Here is a 16,969-nt window from a genome sequence, read left to right as displayed (position 1 = left end):
AAGTTAAGACATTTAGTTTCTCTCTGCTTTCTTATCACTGTTGAGATTTCCTATTGATCTGTGTAATTTAGAATGTCCGGTCATAGAGACAGAATTACATGAACAGCTAAGTCTTCTCAGTTAAATGCTTTGAATTAATCATTAGAATTAAAAATTACCCTTTGTGATATTATGAATTATATTCATATTATTGAACAGAAATGAAGGGCAATTATGCATTTTTAGTAAATTTGGCTGTGATCCCTGTCTTTCCTTTCAGTTGCTGGGCAGTTTGTCTTAAAGTTTCCACAGGTCTCTATTCTTCATTCTTATTAGTAGTATTCTAGACTGCATGCCTGAATCAACTCAACAACTCCAGCTGGCTCATCCATTTTCAGCTTCTTTCATCTCTTGTTAGTCTGTATAATACTTTGCTGCCAGCCTTGTCCAAAGAATGAGTGCAGAGTGAGTCCATGATGCTTATTCCGGCATTCAAGGTTTGCCATCCCTTGTACCTTAATGCTTTCATTATACTTTACAACTTAGTTCCCAAACATACAACTTTCACTCCCAACAGCCTTTTATATCACTATCTCCCAAATACTACAGATATGTTTTTATTTTTTGATCTTTTGGTGTTCTCTTTATCTTGCCAAGAATTTACCTTAACCAAGGTTCCCTTGGTGATTATTGTCTAGCATTTAGTTCTATATTGATTGTACTGGTATTAAGATGCTTTAATGCCTTTATTGTTTTATAACTTCCACAAATTTTGTGAGCTTCTTAAATGATACAACAGCCAGGAGGCAGCACAGAATGGACCTTCAACCAATGTTGTTCAATTGACTTATTGAAAATAAGATAGTAACTTTAGGTATGAAATGTAACATCTTTTGCAGAGTATAGTGTAGGATGTGAGAGCATATGCTTTTCTAAATGTAACAGAACCTCTTTTCTAAATGAATCCTCAAATTTTCATAAATACCCATTTCCAGATTTGAGTTCACTACAGGAATCATTTGGTAAGCATTTCAAATCAATTTCAAAGAGATTTTAGGTTTCAAGCCAGCACATTTTCTCTTCTACAAACCCATAGTGCTTTCCTAACTCTATAAAGAGGCACATTATATGATTGGAGAGATTTGAAAGCAGATATAGCTGTACTTTAATACTTAGCAAGCGTTAAAAGTTGAACTTGAGCTTTGGAAAGAGATGGAACGTAAACCTTTTCTCTTTACCAACTGTGGAACAAGTGACCTTAATGTTTCCCTAGGATATTTTGGATTTAACATCTGCTGTGAAAGACGGTGCAATCGAAGTGCAGCCTCACTTCTTCCAACCTCTCAGGAGACCCTGCAGGCTGCCATTAAATAGTCATCCAGGTGTTAGTCTTGAACTCAAATGTGAACCAGCCCCTGAAGTCTGAGATGAAATCTGGCCAAGCAGTTCATGAAGAATGTTCTGGATTGTTCTCCTGACATGTGAGCTCTTCACCATATGAATTTGTTTTATTTCTTCTTCTTAAATGTTATTAGCAGGAAGACATAATAGATTTGGTTCAGTAAATTCATTTAAAACATAGAAAATAAATTTTGAATTTTATACTTTTTTTACACCTCCAAAAGTGATTTTATAACTCAAGAACAGCTAACATAAAATTTGCTGACTCCTTTGAATATAAGTTCCTAGACTGACATGATGTATCATCCTTGGAGCAGATGTTTGATAAGATATTAAACTAGACTGGAACAGAAAACCTGGGAGCACATTTTTCTCTCATGTCCATTTCATATAAACTGGAGTGTCATTATGCTATCTACATTTTTGTATTCTGTGAAGCCCCTAAAGTTTCCCACAGAAAACATAATGAATATTTGCTAAAGGAATAGATGAAAGGAAAGTTATTTACACATTTATTTTGGTGGAAAACATCCATGTTAGAAAACTAGACCTGACTAATTTTTTTATTGTTTTGATGACAAGTAAGAAAATAATATTTTAGGAATAAGGAGGTTCACATATTGGCTAAAAGTTTTAAATTCATTTTATTTAACTTCTAAAATTCCACATATTGAAATTGGCTTTACATTGAGAGCCTCTCAATACCTATTTACATTGAAAGATGAATTCATATATTCAAGTATAACATCATTCAGAAAAGAACATAAATCATATGTATTTTCATAAAGGGATCAACAGATTTTCATAAAGGGATCCCCACATGACCACCACCCAGATCAAGAATGAGCATTACCAGCACACCAAAAAATTTCTGGTAACTTTCCCCATTAATACTATTCCTTCCTCCACAAATTAACCATTATCCTGATTTTAAACACCTTATATTAGTTTCAACTCTTTTTTTGAAGTAAGTATAATTATACATTATATACTCTTTTATGTCTGTTTTTTTAGTTAGCATTTTATTTATGAGATTCAGCTGTGTGATTCCTCTAGCAGTGGCTTGTTCATTTTATCTGCATAGCATAGTAATTCATTTAAGATTTTTATACACAGTTTATGTATTTCATTGTTGATGACTATTTGGATTGTTTCCAGTTTCCAGCTATTGCAAATAATGCCGTTATAAAGCTTCATTTTTGTGTCTTTTGACAAGGGTACATATATAGATTTCTGTGGGCTATGTGTGACTATGACTATGAGAATAATTACTAGTTTGTAGAATATCCTTATGTTCAGCTTTAGCAGGGACTGCCAAATAATTGGAAACCTTAGCCCTTAAATGAAAAAAGTACTCTTATATTTGGGTATACATCTACCATCCAAAAATTTCCCCCTGCATTCTTTAATGTTCTGTGCTCTTGTTTTTTTTTTTCTTTCTTACCTTTGAGTTGTTGTTTTTAATCATTCCATTTTTGCCCTTTATTAGCTTTTTTTTTGTAAAATAAACACATCTTTAATGATTACCCAGGAGATTACAGTTTGAATTCTTGGCTTAATAGAATCTAAGACGAATTAGTACTTTTACCACTTCCTGTACAACATGCCATTTTGTCTCCTTTTAGCACACTATCCTTTTGTGTTACTGTTGACATGAATTATCATAATTCTACACCTTAAATTCCCCAAATCAATATCATCAGCATTACCATTATCATTATGACCATCATTTTAGACAAGGATGTGCTTTATATACTGTTCATTACTTCCTGCAATTTTTTTGTTTGTTTTTAGCTGGAATATTTTCCTTCTGCATAAAAGTCTCCTTTAAGTATTTCTTTTAGTGTTAATCTGTTAGTGACAAATTCTAATATATATATATTTTTACCTGAAAACATCTTTACTTCATCTAATTTTGCTAGATACAGAATTCTAAGCTGACAATTATTTTCTTTTAGCACTTTAAAAATGTCATTTAATTGTCTCTGGCTTCCATTGTTTCTGTTGAAAAGAAGAACTGTCAGTCTTATTTGTTATTCCTTTGACAGTAGGATGTAAGTTTTTTTCTGGCTGTTTTTAAGATTCTCTTGTGGTATTTGGATTTGAAAAGTTTTGCTGTGCTGTGCCTAGGTGTTGTTTTCTTTATATTTATCCTGCTTTGTTTCTAGAGAGTTTTATATCTGTGATTTACATATTTTATCACTTAAAAAATTTGTAACCTGTATCTCCAAATATTTCTTCTTTCTCCACCCCACCACTCCTCTCCTACTGGGTCTCAAGTTAGACATTTTTATTACCCCATGTCTCTCAGCTATATCATATATTTTCTATCCTTTACTACTCTCCATGCAACAATCTGAATATTTTTTATTTATTCGTCTTCTCTGTCACCTCTCTTCTACGGTGTTTAATCTTCTATTAACAAATTTTTCAGTATGTTATCTTTAGGTATAATATTTTTAGTTTTTTAATTTCCATGTAGTTCTGTTTAAAAATAGACTTAGTTTTTGGGTTAAATTTCAGTCTTTTCATCTTTTAAAAATATATTAATCACTATTATTTTATTTTATTTTATTTTATTTGTTTTTTACGGTACGCGGGCCTCTCACTGTTGTGGCCTCTCCTGTTGCGGAGCACAGGCTCTGGATGTGCGGGCTCAGTGGCCGTGGCTCACGGGCCCAGCCACTCCGCGTCATGTGGGATCTTCCCGGACCGGGGCACCAACCCGTGTCTCCTGCATTGGCAGGCAGACTCTCAACCACTGCACCACCAGGGAAGCCCAATCACCATTATTTTAAAATCCATGTGTAAGAAGTTCTAATGCCTGGATCACCTTTGGATCTTATTTTTTCCCCTTGGTTTTCATTCATTTGGTTTTTTACTTTATATAGCCGGTAATCTATGACTGAATGCCAGACATTGTTTATGAAACTTTGCAGAGATTGTTAGAAACAATTGACAATGTTATTTCTTACCAGAATGGAATTCCAGTTGCTTTCTGACATGTAGCTAGAGTAGAGGTAAGTTACTTTAGTTCAGCTTGAGATTGAACTTGTGCAGTTAGGGTCAAGCCTTTTGTTAGGGTAGATCTGTGTTCAGGTCTCTTCTTATGCCTAAGCTGTAACATTTCCAGAGTCCTATGTGGAAGTTTTGGGTGTATGCCGAGGTCACTCTCCCTTGACAGGCTCTAATTTCTAATTTGTGTTAACCCTGCTGCATGAAACTTCCCAAAGTTCCGTTCTTAGCCAGCATTCTCCTTACCTTCTTAGCCTCTTGACCACAAAGCTGCTTATAAATCAGTGAATGCCTTAGCAACACAATAGGCTCTGTTTGTTTATCTTAGTGTACTTTCTTTCTCTCAGAAATTATTGCCCCAGAATTCCTGGTTGATTAGTAGCCCTGAACTCAACTTTTGGTTCTCCAACCCCATAAGGCTGCCAGAAGCTTATCTCATGTTCTAATCCTTCTAGTAGATGATTTCCTCTTGGTTTCTTAGCCTCTCTGCTGTATGTAACTTAAGAATTGGCACATGCCTTGTGGGAAAAGTATAGTTTACTTCTATGCCAAGCTCACTTCAGTGAGATTTTGTTCTCTCCAGAATTCTAACCCCCTCAAGTCCTAGTTCCCTTGGTAGCTGTTTTCTACTTGTTTTTGATTATGTTTGTAACAAGTTACTTCACTGTTATCAGATACAGTTCAATTCAATTAATTTATACACTGAAATATTAAATGAACAAATATTATTTTAATAAGAATATTAATCAACCCACTAACATATCAAATGTATATATGTTTACACTTATAACTGTTCTGCTTTCAAACAGGTTACTAGTTTTTACAAAGGACTTCCAGAACACAGTGGCAAAATTTTTTTCTCCAATTATTACACAAAAATTTTTGTTTTGTTGTGGAATAATACAATCTTAATATGGGCTGTTAAAATATAAATAATATATGTATTTAAAAAAATCCAGTGACACACAAAAATCTTATGATAAAAGTATGTTTAGTTTTGTAAGAAACTAACACACTGTCTTCCAAAGAAATTGTACAATTTTGCATTCCCACCAACAGTATTGAGAGGTTTGTTCCTCCACATTCTTGCCTGGTTTTAGTGTTGTCCATGTTCTGAATCTTGGACATACCTTTTTATTTTTTAAATATTAAATGTAACATTTTACCCAGCTTTACTGAGATATAATTGACATACATTATCTTGTATTGACATACATTATCTTGTAAGTTTAAGATTTACAACATGATGATTTGATACAAGTATATATTGTGAAATAGTAACCAAAATAGGGCTAGTTAACACCTTCATCACTTCTCATAATTATCCTGTTTTGTGTGATGGGGGAGAAATTTTAAGATCTCTCTTGGCAAATTTCAAGTATATTATAAAATATTTTTAACTGTAGTCACCATGCTATACATTAGATCCTCAGAACTTATTCATCATATATCTGGAAGTTTGCACCTTTTGACCCAAATCTCCACATTTCCCCTAGCTCCCAGCCTCTGGTAACCATCAATCTACTCTCTGTTTCTATGAGTTTGACATTTTTAGATTCTACTTATAAGTGAGATCATACAGTATTTATTTTTGTCTGACTTCTTTCACCTAGAGTAGTGTCCTAAAGCTTCATCCATGTTGTTGCAAATGGCAGAATTTCCTTCTTTTTTATACCTGAATAATATTTGAGTTATATATATATATATATATATATATATATATATATATATATATATATAATATTATATTATATCACACTCTTTAACCATTTCTTGCTTGATAGCCATGTTTTGGCTTTCGTGAGTAATGCTATGAGAGTGTTTTGGGGGTGTACTATCTCTTTGAGATAGTGATTTCATTTCCTTTGGATATATACCCAGAAATGGGATTGCTGGATCATATAGTAATTCTACTTTTAATTTTTTTGAAACCTCCATACTGTTTTCCACACTGGTTTTACCGATGCAGGTTTTACATTCCTACCAACAGTACGCAAGGGTTCTCTTTTCTCCACATCCTTCCCAGCATTTTTTATTTTGATAGTAGCCATTCTAAACCAGGAATTTATACTTTTTAAAAAAATGATAATTAATATGTTTTTCAGTTTTGGAAGTTTCTAATGTTACATCCAGAAACTCAGAGATTCTCTCTTTAGCCATATCCAGTCTACTACTGAGCCCATCAAAAGTATCCTTCATGGCTCCACTCTGTTTTTTGCTCTCCAGCATTTCATTTTTGTTCTTTCTTAGAATTCCCATCTCTCTTATTACATCATTTATCTTGCACATTAACTACTTTTCCCATTAAAACCCTTAGCATATTAATAATATATTTTTTAAAATTTCTGGTTTGATAATTAAAACATTCTTGCCATATTTGACTCTGGTTCTCATGCTTGTTCAGTCTCTTTAAACTGTTTTTGCCTTTTAATGTGCCTTGTAACTTTTGTGGAAAGGTGGACATAATGTACTGAGTGAAAGGGTAATTGGCCTTTGGTATTTAGTGGTAAGATGCGGGTGTAGGGAAAACATTCTGTAGTCCTATGATTAGGTCTTAGGTTTTTGTTAAGTCTGTGCTTCTGGACTGTGAACTTCATCAGTACTTCTCTATACCACCCTCCCCCACCCCCAGCACACACACACTACTTTAGGTGGGTCAGGATGGCTAAAAGGAACAAGGAGTTGGATATTTCCTTTTACCCATATGTGGAAAGCTAGAGATGTCTGGAATTGGCTATTTCCTTCCTTCCAGGTAGGTTAGGTTCTAATAAAACCCTAGTAGGTTAGGTTCTGGTAGAATAATCTCTCCTAAGGACAGGGCTTATAAGAACAGAATGCTCTGGAGTATTTTAAAATGGTTCCTTTTCCCCCTCTCCTCCTGGAAGCATGAGGAGATTTTTCTCAGATATTCACTGTGAGAACCTGGTCAACTCCGGAAGGTCAAACTCAAATTGTGAGGGCCTCCCCATGACTGTTGCCCCTGAAGCTTTTAACTCAGGTTTATCCACAGTGAGCTTCAACATTTCATCAATTACAGTTTAGGTTTTCCTATCCGGTGCTGATTCCTGCAAAGGTTACTGCTCAGGGGTTTCCATTCAAATAGGTGTGATTCTCTATATTTGCCTGTTTGTCTCTCCAATTTGGAAGGCAGTGGTTTGTTCTGTGAACTCACTTCTCTGACAAATCTAAGAAGAGTTGTTGATATTTTAGTTGAACAGATTTTTACTTGTTGGGACAGATTTGTGACTTCTGAGCTCCTTCCATGCCAGGCTGGAAACTGGAAGTGGTACAATTAAGTTTAATAATTTATTTCATTGAATCAAATGTATCCAAGACATTATCATTTCAACCTGTACCACTCGCCTCATTTTAAGTGCTCAGTAATAACATGTAACTAGTGACTCCTGTATTGGGCACGGGTACTAGAAACCCCTACACTCATGCTCAGCTCGAGTTCCCGTGGGAGAAGACTTGTGAAAGATGATCTCATTCTCTAAAGTGGTGCCCTCCTGAGGTATCTTAAGTATAATTTTGACCATGAATACTTTGATCATATCTACTAAATTTAGATTCCAGTCCTGTGAAAGGTGGGAAACATTTCTGGGAGTGGCATACCCATGAAAGTGACATTTATGATGCATTTTGTAGAATGGATGAGACTTAAGAACCCAGAAATCACAGAAATGGAATTGGTAGAAATAACAGCACGAGTAAAACTACCAGAGCAGAAAAATGTCAGGAGTGTGAAAAGAGATGCTTCCATCTGTCTGGGTCTCATCTACCTCTATAACCCCAGTATAGGTGATCCTCACATATGGGAGCGTTTTGCTTCCAGAGCGCACTTTCACTTGGCCTGTTTCAGCAGAAGATCAAAACCCATTATTGTCAATTTGAGAGTATACAGCACGTGTTTCCCAAGAGTTCCAGAGGTAGATAACAATTTTACTTAGAGTGGAAAAAGCATATCAGTGAATAAAAGGGAGAGATCAGGGCTTCCCTGGTGGCGCAGTGGTTGAGAGTCCACCTGCCGATGCAGGGGACACGGGTTAGTGCCCAGGTCCGGGAAGATCCCACATGCTGCAGGAGTGGCTGGGCCCGTGAGCCATGGCCGCTGAGCCTGCCCGTCGGGAGCCTGTGCTCCGCAACGGGAGAGGCCACAACAGTGAGAGGTCCGAAAAAAAAGGAGAGATCATTTAATCTAAGGAAACTTTAACAAGTTAGCCTGTTGGCTTGGCTTTTGGGAATTTAAAAGTCTTGTTAATTATACTAAATTTCAAACCAATGTTTGAATTCAAAGTTAAGCCCTTTATTTCAGGGGTCCCCAACCCCAGGGCTGTGGACCGGCCTGTTAGGATCCTGGCCGCACAGCAGGAGGGGTGAGTGGCAGGCGAGTGAAGCTTCATCTGCCGCTCCCCATCGCTCACATTACCGCCTGAACCATCCCCCCACCACCTGTCCGTGGAAAAATTGTCTTCCATGAAACTGGTCCCGGGTGCCAAAAAGGTTGGACCGCTGCTTTATTTGACAGAATGTTGATAACTTTTATGTTGCTTTGTTTGGGATATAGAATGACTAGAAACAAAGTGGTGAAGATGTTATTAGTAGCCCTTTAAAACTTTCAGCTGGGCTTCCGTGGTGGCGCAGTGGTTGAGAGTCCGCCTGCCGATGCAGGGGACACAGGTTTGTGCCCCGGTCCGGGAAGATCCCACGTGCCGCGGAGCGGCTGGGCCCGTGAGCCATGGCCGCTGGGCCTGCGTGTCCGGAGCCTGTGCTCTGCAATGGGAGAAACTTTCAGCTTTCGTGGCGTGTGCTCTTACATGTTTCTTTCCCAAGTGTTTTCCTTTGGTAAAGAATCAGGCTCTAATTTACAGATGCCACAGATGAAAAACATTCTTCAGCTGGAGTCTAGCAATTTAAAACTTGCTAACTGATTGTGTAAATATTTGTTTCTCACATTACCAGCATATACATTTTAAGGAGGCAAGGTTTGAACGTGCAACAACAACACAACAAAAACTTCTTGTGCAAATATTATAATGCGTCAGTTCAGGGCTATGCATTTATAGGATTGAGTTAACTGTGTGTAGTTCAATGTAATGCTTCTTACATTTCCATATTGGTAATACCCACATTTTGGACGGCTTCTGTCATATATGAGACATAGAGGGGGAAACTTCGTTTATGCTAATGTAATATGTTTTTTATGATGATAGAAGTTACTGAAATCATCTCTTTATTGTCATTTATAAAACAAATACTGTCCAATCTCTGACTTCCTCTCAGTCCAGAGAGATTTCTTCAATATATCTTTTCATTTAAATATAGTTCTTCATGTTGGAACCAAAGGTACTACTAACACAGGACTTGCGGTGAAGAGGAGAAAGAGAATGGTGAGCAAAAGATGGTCATAATTTTTTTCAAGTTAATTCCAGAAATACTTGGAAAGCACCACTTATGTTCCACTCTCTGCAAGTATAAAAGAGGGCCTTCGACCTCTAGGTGTTCACAGTCTAGCAAGGACAGACAGGAAAACACATACCTAAATTATAAAAGTATAAAAACAGTGCTTTGGAGGCAGAGAGAATCAAGGGTTTTGCTCCAGAGAAGATGATATCTGGGTCGAGACTTAATGTGTTGTAGGAGTTCCTGTAGCTTACAATGATGGTGGAAAGGGGTGAGAATTCTTGGGACAGGCAATAACAGTTTTCTTTGGGGAATGTCTCTCTCTTTTAACTAGATCACACTTTAACTTTGACAGAATCTGTGAATAAGGCAGGGTCTCATTTGAAGAAAGAAGGTAGAATAGAGAAGCAAAGTAGGATGAGAATCAAATACCTATTTCAGTCTCATTAACAGTGGTGGATTTGGGAGAACAAACAGAATGTAGTGGTGTCTAGAGAGAGTCCCAAGGGGCATTGCTAAGTGGAAACAGATCAGTTTTTGTGTCTATGGGTAGGGAGAAAGCTGCAAAAGTGGGCAGAAAGGAGTAATTTATGAGACTTTAGACAACGTAATTTTCTCAGGAAAATAGAAGGGGTTTTGGATAATTGCAATGCAGAGTACAAGCTGAGGAGTAGTAGGTGAAATTGAAAAGTTGGCAAAGCTAAAATCATAAAGGACCGTAGATGTCATGCTAAATCACTGAGATCATATCTGTTGGTTAATGAAATGTTTATGGGCAGTTTTGCTTTTTGGAATACCACTCTGGTTTTACTGTGGAAGGTGATTTGAAGGAGGGTAAGACTGGAAGCAGGTGGACAGGTCAGGGATCTAATTTTTTTTTTTTTTTTTTTTTTTTTTTTGCGGTATGCGGGCCTCTCACTGCTGTGGCCTCTCCCGTTGCGGAGCACAGGCTCCGGACGCGCAGGCCCAGCGGCCATGGCTCACGGGCCCAGCCGCTCTGTGGCATGTGGGATCCTCCCAGACCGGGGCACGAACCCGTGTCCCCTGCATCGGCAGGCGGACTCCCAACCACTGCGCCACCAGGGAAGCCCCAGGGATCTAATTTGATAACCCTAGTGAGAAATGATGAGACTGGAATTCTGGTAGGAGGGTTGCAAAGGAGGTGGGTGGATTCAGGAAATGTTGTGACGCCAAAAAAAGAAAAAAGAGAGCTTAGAGACTAATAGGTTAGAAATTTGTGAGTGTGCTAACTGTGTTCATTGCTATGGAAATGGTCTCCTGTTGTACAATCAGTGTGAAAGACATCAGGCTCATTGAAAATTTGGATTTCAAATGGCATGAATTTATTATATTTTAAGAGATCAAGAACACTTCAAATAAATTCTGTAATAGATCTTTAAATCAGAGTACACCACTGCTATTAATTTTTTTCATCCACCTATTAAATTTTAGCTTTTAATGGATAGGGCTTGATGCTTGCTTTATGTTGATAGACTCAATTTTTAAAAGGTATTGATATGTGGAGGGGCCATGTCATGGAAATCTGGGGATAGGAGCTGCTTTTGTAAGGCAGGATGGTCAGCTTCATTGAAATAAGTAGAAGCAACCTGCTTTCTTTCTGTAATTAACATTTCTTTTTCATGCAGTGTCCATCCTTTCTCTTATGATTATGTAAAACGGACTGGACGCCATTTTTTCTTTTGAGCAATATGATGACAAATGAAATTGACCTAGATGCTCTGCATCCAAAAAGACCTTTAGGGAACCAGGTGTGATGCCTTGTAGGGAGCAGAGGGCTTTTGCTGTCCATTTCTCTTAGCGTCTACAGCTGTATAGAATGCAGCCGCAGAGATTAAGCAGGGCTGAGGGAATTGTGAGTAATCCCAGGAGTGCAGTTGCTCTAGAATAAAAAGGAGCGAGTTTGGCAATCTCATTTAAATAATAGTTATTTCTCACGTGGATGGCAATTTTGTTAAAGCTTATGAGAGCCGTAGCACAAGTGGGGTTCAAAGTGAAGCGACCCAGTTTTCCAGATCAACAAACAGCTGGAACAAGTGACTTGAACTCTTTCTGTTCGATCTATACATAAGCCTGTTTGTGCTAAGCCTGGGGAAAAAGGAGTAGTGTTAGCACGGCATTTCAAAAAACAATTGGATTCAAAACCTGACAGATATGGATTTAAATCTCAATTTATTATTTGCTCACAGTATGATGCTGAGGAATTTACCTTACCTTTACCTTATGGAGATCAGGGTATCAAGCTCTCACTTTTTTGGGGTGGAGGGGCTTGTTGTGGAGGTATTTTTGAAGCCAATCTAGACATTGTATAATCTCCTATATACTTCAGTATCTGTATTATATATAAAGTATATATTTCTAAAATATAGGGACATTTTCTCATATTAGCACAATGCAACCAACACACCTACCAAAATTATCTTTTAAAATTTGAATTAGTATTTAAAAGGACCATACATAATATTTTATTATGTCTCTTAAATATACTTAGAACAATTTCTACTGTCATGTTTTTTTAATGCCATTGATCCGATAAAGCAAATGAGTCAGTTGTTGAGGTAGACAGAATAATGGTCCCCAGAGATGATCACACCCTAATCCCCAGAACCTGTGAATGTTACCTCACAGGGAAAAAGGGTATTTGCTGATGTGATTAAGTTAAGTACATTGAGGTGGGAAGAGTTACCTAGGTTATCCAGGTGTGACCAATGTAATCACAAGGGTACTTAAGATGGAAGAAAGACGAGAGAGGAGGTTCAGAGGGAAATGTGGTTGCAAGAGAGAGGTTCAGAGGGAAATGTGGTTGCAAGAGGGAAATGTGATTGCAAGAAATGTGGTTGCAGGGAACCACAAACCAAGGAATGTGGATGACTTCTATGAGCTGAAAGAGACAAAGAAATGGATTCTTCCCCGAGCCTCCAAAGAGAAATTCAGCTCTGACCATACTTAGGTTTTATCCTGGTGAGACCTGTGTGGGACTCCTACAGAACTGTAAGGTAAGAATTTTGTGTTGTTTTAAGCCACTAATTTTTTTTTTTCATAGCTTGTTACACCAGCCATAGAAAATTAATATAGTTGTCTTGCAGAGAATTTACATTCTGGGTTTGTTTGATTCTTTGTGGTATAAGTTAACTTTTCCTATCCTTTGTATTTATTGTAATATAATTCAGCTAGAGTCTTAACTACATTTAGGTTAGACTTTTTTCTCTGTGGCAAAATACTTCAGTGGTGGTGTTTTAAACTTCATATTGTGTGTAGTTATCCAACGTGCAATGCCTGCTTGTTATAACTAAGATTCATCATTGGGTTCAGGTGGTGGTGTCTTGATCCCAGCTAACATCTATTGGTATAATGTACTAGTATAATCTATTGATAAACATTGCCTGGATCAATTATTCCATTAGTGGTTATAAAATTATGATTTTAAAACTTTGATCATTGCACATTTATTGGTTGGAATTTATCTGTACAGAATCATTTTCTTTTTTTTTTTTCTTTTTTTTTTTTTTCGGTACGCGGGCCTCTCACTGCTGTGGCCTCTCCCATTGCGCAGCACAGGCTCCAGACGCACAGGCTCAGCGGCCATGGCTCACGGGCCCAGCCGCTCCGCGGCATGTGGGGTTTTCCCAGACCGTGTCAGGAACCCGTGTCCCCTGCATTGGCAGGCGGACTCTCAATCACTGCGCCACCAGGGAAGCCCATGAATCATTTTCTTTTATAAACTAAGTTGATTTGGTTACACTGAAATAATTTGTGCAAGAAAGTCAGGATAAGTGTTTATTTCCTTTTACATGTCAATTTTCAGAATAAGGAGTTGGTGCTGTTTACTCTTTGTAAAATTAGTTGGGAGTTTTGGATTTCTGTCTTATCCTTTTTAGAAAAATCACTATGAGCTAATAAGTTTGTTTTAATACTAGTGTGTTGGATCATTTGCATTAATTAACATATTATTTGTGTACTCAAGTTGTTCCATCTTCGGCCCCTTTATCTTGGCTCTGTGCCATTTGGATAAGACCCAAATTCATTGGTGGCCTCTGTTTTCAGTTGTAATAAGATAACACATTCTCATCTTGTATATTTCCTACCCCAGGTCTGTAATTACCATTTCTCCAATCAAATATATTGACATACATATTGCAGGTTATCCCACTGAATATATATTTGTTATTATGATTTACTGAACAGTTCTCTGCAATTGGGCATTTAGGTTTTTTCACTTCTTGTGCAGCTGTGTTGTCTGAAACACAAGTAAATACACTGAATTTAATATAACTTGTGATTACATTTTAGCTATTTTTCAGAGATAGAAATTTAGGAATCGAATGGCCATAATCATATAACATCACCACATTTTTGAGATACATTTTACACAGTCAGTATTGTGTTAGGCATTATGGAGAACAAAAATGTAAAGCAGGGCCCTTGCTCTTAAAAATACAACATTGCAATTTGATCAAAATGCACCATATCTACGAAAGTTAAGCAGTAAATATGTTAATAAAGAGGCCTTGCTCATTTCAAAGTTTCCTGACTGCCTTGTAAAAAAGAAAAACAAAAAAATAAAACAGTGGGACCCTCCCAAACTGCCTAATACTGAAATAGAGAAATTTGTGGTTAGTTGAGTATTCCTTATGTATATGAGTTCTAGCAATTAAGAGAATGAAATAGAAAAAACATTGTCAGAGAAAAATTGGACCACACAAGTTAAACAGGCAAGGAAGGCTTTGTTCAAAACTGTTACAGTAGGGGAGAGTTTGAACTTAACTCCATTGAGGGCTGGAGACTTTTTAAGAGCTGGAGTGGGGTGTGGAGAATACAGGCCACCTGAGTTTGCTAATTGGCCTTGACCATAGGTAAGCTGTACTTTCTGGTATCTTCATGGTAGCAGGAGTTTTACAAACTGGAGCAAGGTGTCCCTTGAGGTTAGGCTCCTACCCTCCCCCCCAAAGACTGTTAGATAGAGGTGTTATCTTCCTGGATGATTACATTTTAAAGAGATGGTTTCCAGGTACTTGCAAAAGACTTTTCCCAGTCTTAAAGCTGGCTAGAGACTTTTGAAGGAGGTGTATACATTACAGAGGTGGCAGAGTAAATATTTGCTATGGTAAGTTTTTTAAAGTAAATGCTCTAATAAAAGGAAGGTCAGGGGACCTATGGTCAGGAAGAAATTTGTCTAAAATTTAGTCAAGCTGAGGGGAGCATTCGGCTGTCTTGGTATTTGATAACTTAAAATTTTGTGACATTATTTAATGATGAATTTGATGATTATAAAGTAAGTAATTTCAATCATATATTCTGTCATAATCTGCGTTGATTCATTTCCTCATAATTCGGTGTGGTAATACTTTGTGTAGAACAGAAAAAACAATGGGAACTAATTGTAAATTGAAAAATTTTAGAAAATTAATGAAAGTGGTATTAAGTGTAAATTGCAAACAAAACTGATAAAATTATAGCAGAGATGGGGCAATTAACAATTGAAAAAGAAAATCTGCATGGGTATTGATATAACAGTTTCAACAGAGAATGATTTGCGTATCAATAGATTAAGGAAGACTTATTGAAAATTTGATAAAAAGTCAATAACAAAATCATAAAGAGGATAAATTCAAATGCAAAATGATGAGTGTAGATTTACCTTATCATAAAATCTGTCAGAAAAATACATCCTGGAAACATTTGAACCATAATTACTCTAAAACATAATCACAAAATAATTACTCTAAAGAATCATAATCACAACTTAAAATTCATAATTTTTATAATTTTAGTTTGATTTGTAAAGGTAATATCCTAATCGATCTTTTTGTTCACTATTTAATCATTTTTCTCTATGTGGATTAACTTTTATCCATATCAATTATTCAGACAATAAAGAACTCATTTTCTAAAATAGAAAATTTTAACAAATACTGAAATTTTGATAATAGGTAAATGATAATGGCTGAAACAGAAGGCTAGAATGTTTTCTCTAGAAAATAAATAGAGCTATGCTTTTCATTGTACATTTAAATCTGCAGAAAGCAATACTATATATTGCTATAGGTATTTATAGAAGGATATGCACAACTTCAGGATGATGATTTGGTGGGAAGGCATTGAGTTGGAGGAAGCAGAGGGTGGAGGGGGAGACTTAAAAATATCTAACATCTTATTTCTTAAAAATAAATTACATATAGAAAGAAGTTAACCTCTGTTAAATCTGAGTGATAGATTGAATACTGTATTATTTGCATTTTGTCCATGTTCAAAAAAAAAAACCAAACTTTTATCTTGCCTGTTGCTTTTTCTCACTAGAACATAATCTTTCAAGGGGAAGAGATGATGCCTTATTCACTTTTGCATTATTCCCCTTGTTTAAACCAGAGATTTTCATGTGTAGGATGCTGTTAACTCCTCTCTCTATTGAATTGGAAGGTCCTTAAGTTGTGGATTTGAGATTTATAATAACTTACGTGATTTTGACATTTGGGAAACCTTTTTATATTTCTCTAATTGGTATGAACCTAGTCATTGGTAAATTGACTTATGCTGATTAGATTAAATATAGAACAGTAAGGGTGATTGTATTGTGTAGGGTATTTAATTTTGCTTCCCTCAATCAAAACATCATGTGATAGTCTTCCTTCTTTCCTTCTTTCTTTTATTTTGACTTCCAGTCATTCAGAGAAACCAAATGAAATTGTCCAGGTACTAAGTAAATAACAGTAGCATATTTACTCAAACAAGAGGAAGAATGGTTCTAATTTTTATTAATTATGAAAAAAACATATCTTTAATTTGAAGAGTTTGAACTGACTCTCAGTCAGCACTGCCTCTAGAACACAAATTCTACCCTGGGTTGAAATGGAGTCTTCACAATGATCTCAAAAGCCACACTCAGTGTCTCAGGGGTTAATGACAGCTCTTGCTGTGATAAAATAGTCAAAGCTTTTTCACTTGTCTTTTGTTTTCTTAAGGGGTTAACATACAGATCAGGACTTAATTTAGTACAAATCTTTTGCACTTGCGTCTGTCTGCCTGTCTAATTAACTCTACATAATAAACAGCCCCTCACCCTGGTGTGATTCCGTCCTGCCACAACTGTTTCCTGGAACGGTAGTCTTTTATCTCCGTCCACCTTCTCTTCCACCTAAGTGTGTGCCACCAACCC

Source organism: Aethalodelphis obliquidens, unplaced genomic scaffold (assembly GCF_003676395.1).
Source record: "Aethalodelphis obliquidens isolate GAN/ISIS:26980383/991018 unplaced genomic scaffold, ASM367639v1 scaffold4, whole genome shotgun sequence".
In the NCBI taxonomy this organism is placed as follows: domain Eukaryota; kingdom Metazoa; phylum Chordata; class Mammalia; order Artiodactyla; family Delphinidae; genus Aethalodelphis; species Aethalodelphis obliquidens.
This window is presented reverse-complemented; position numbering follows the sequence as displayed.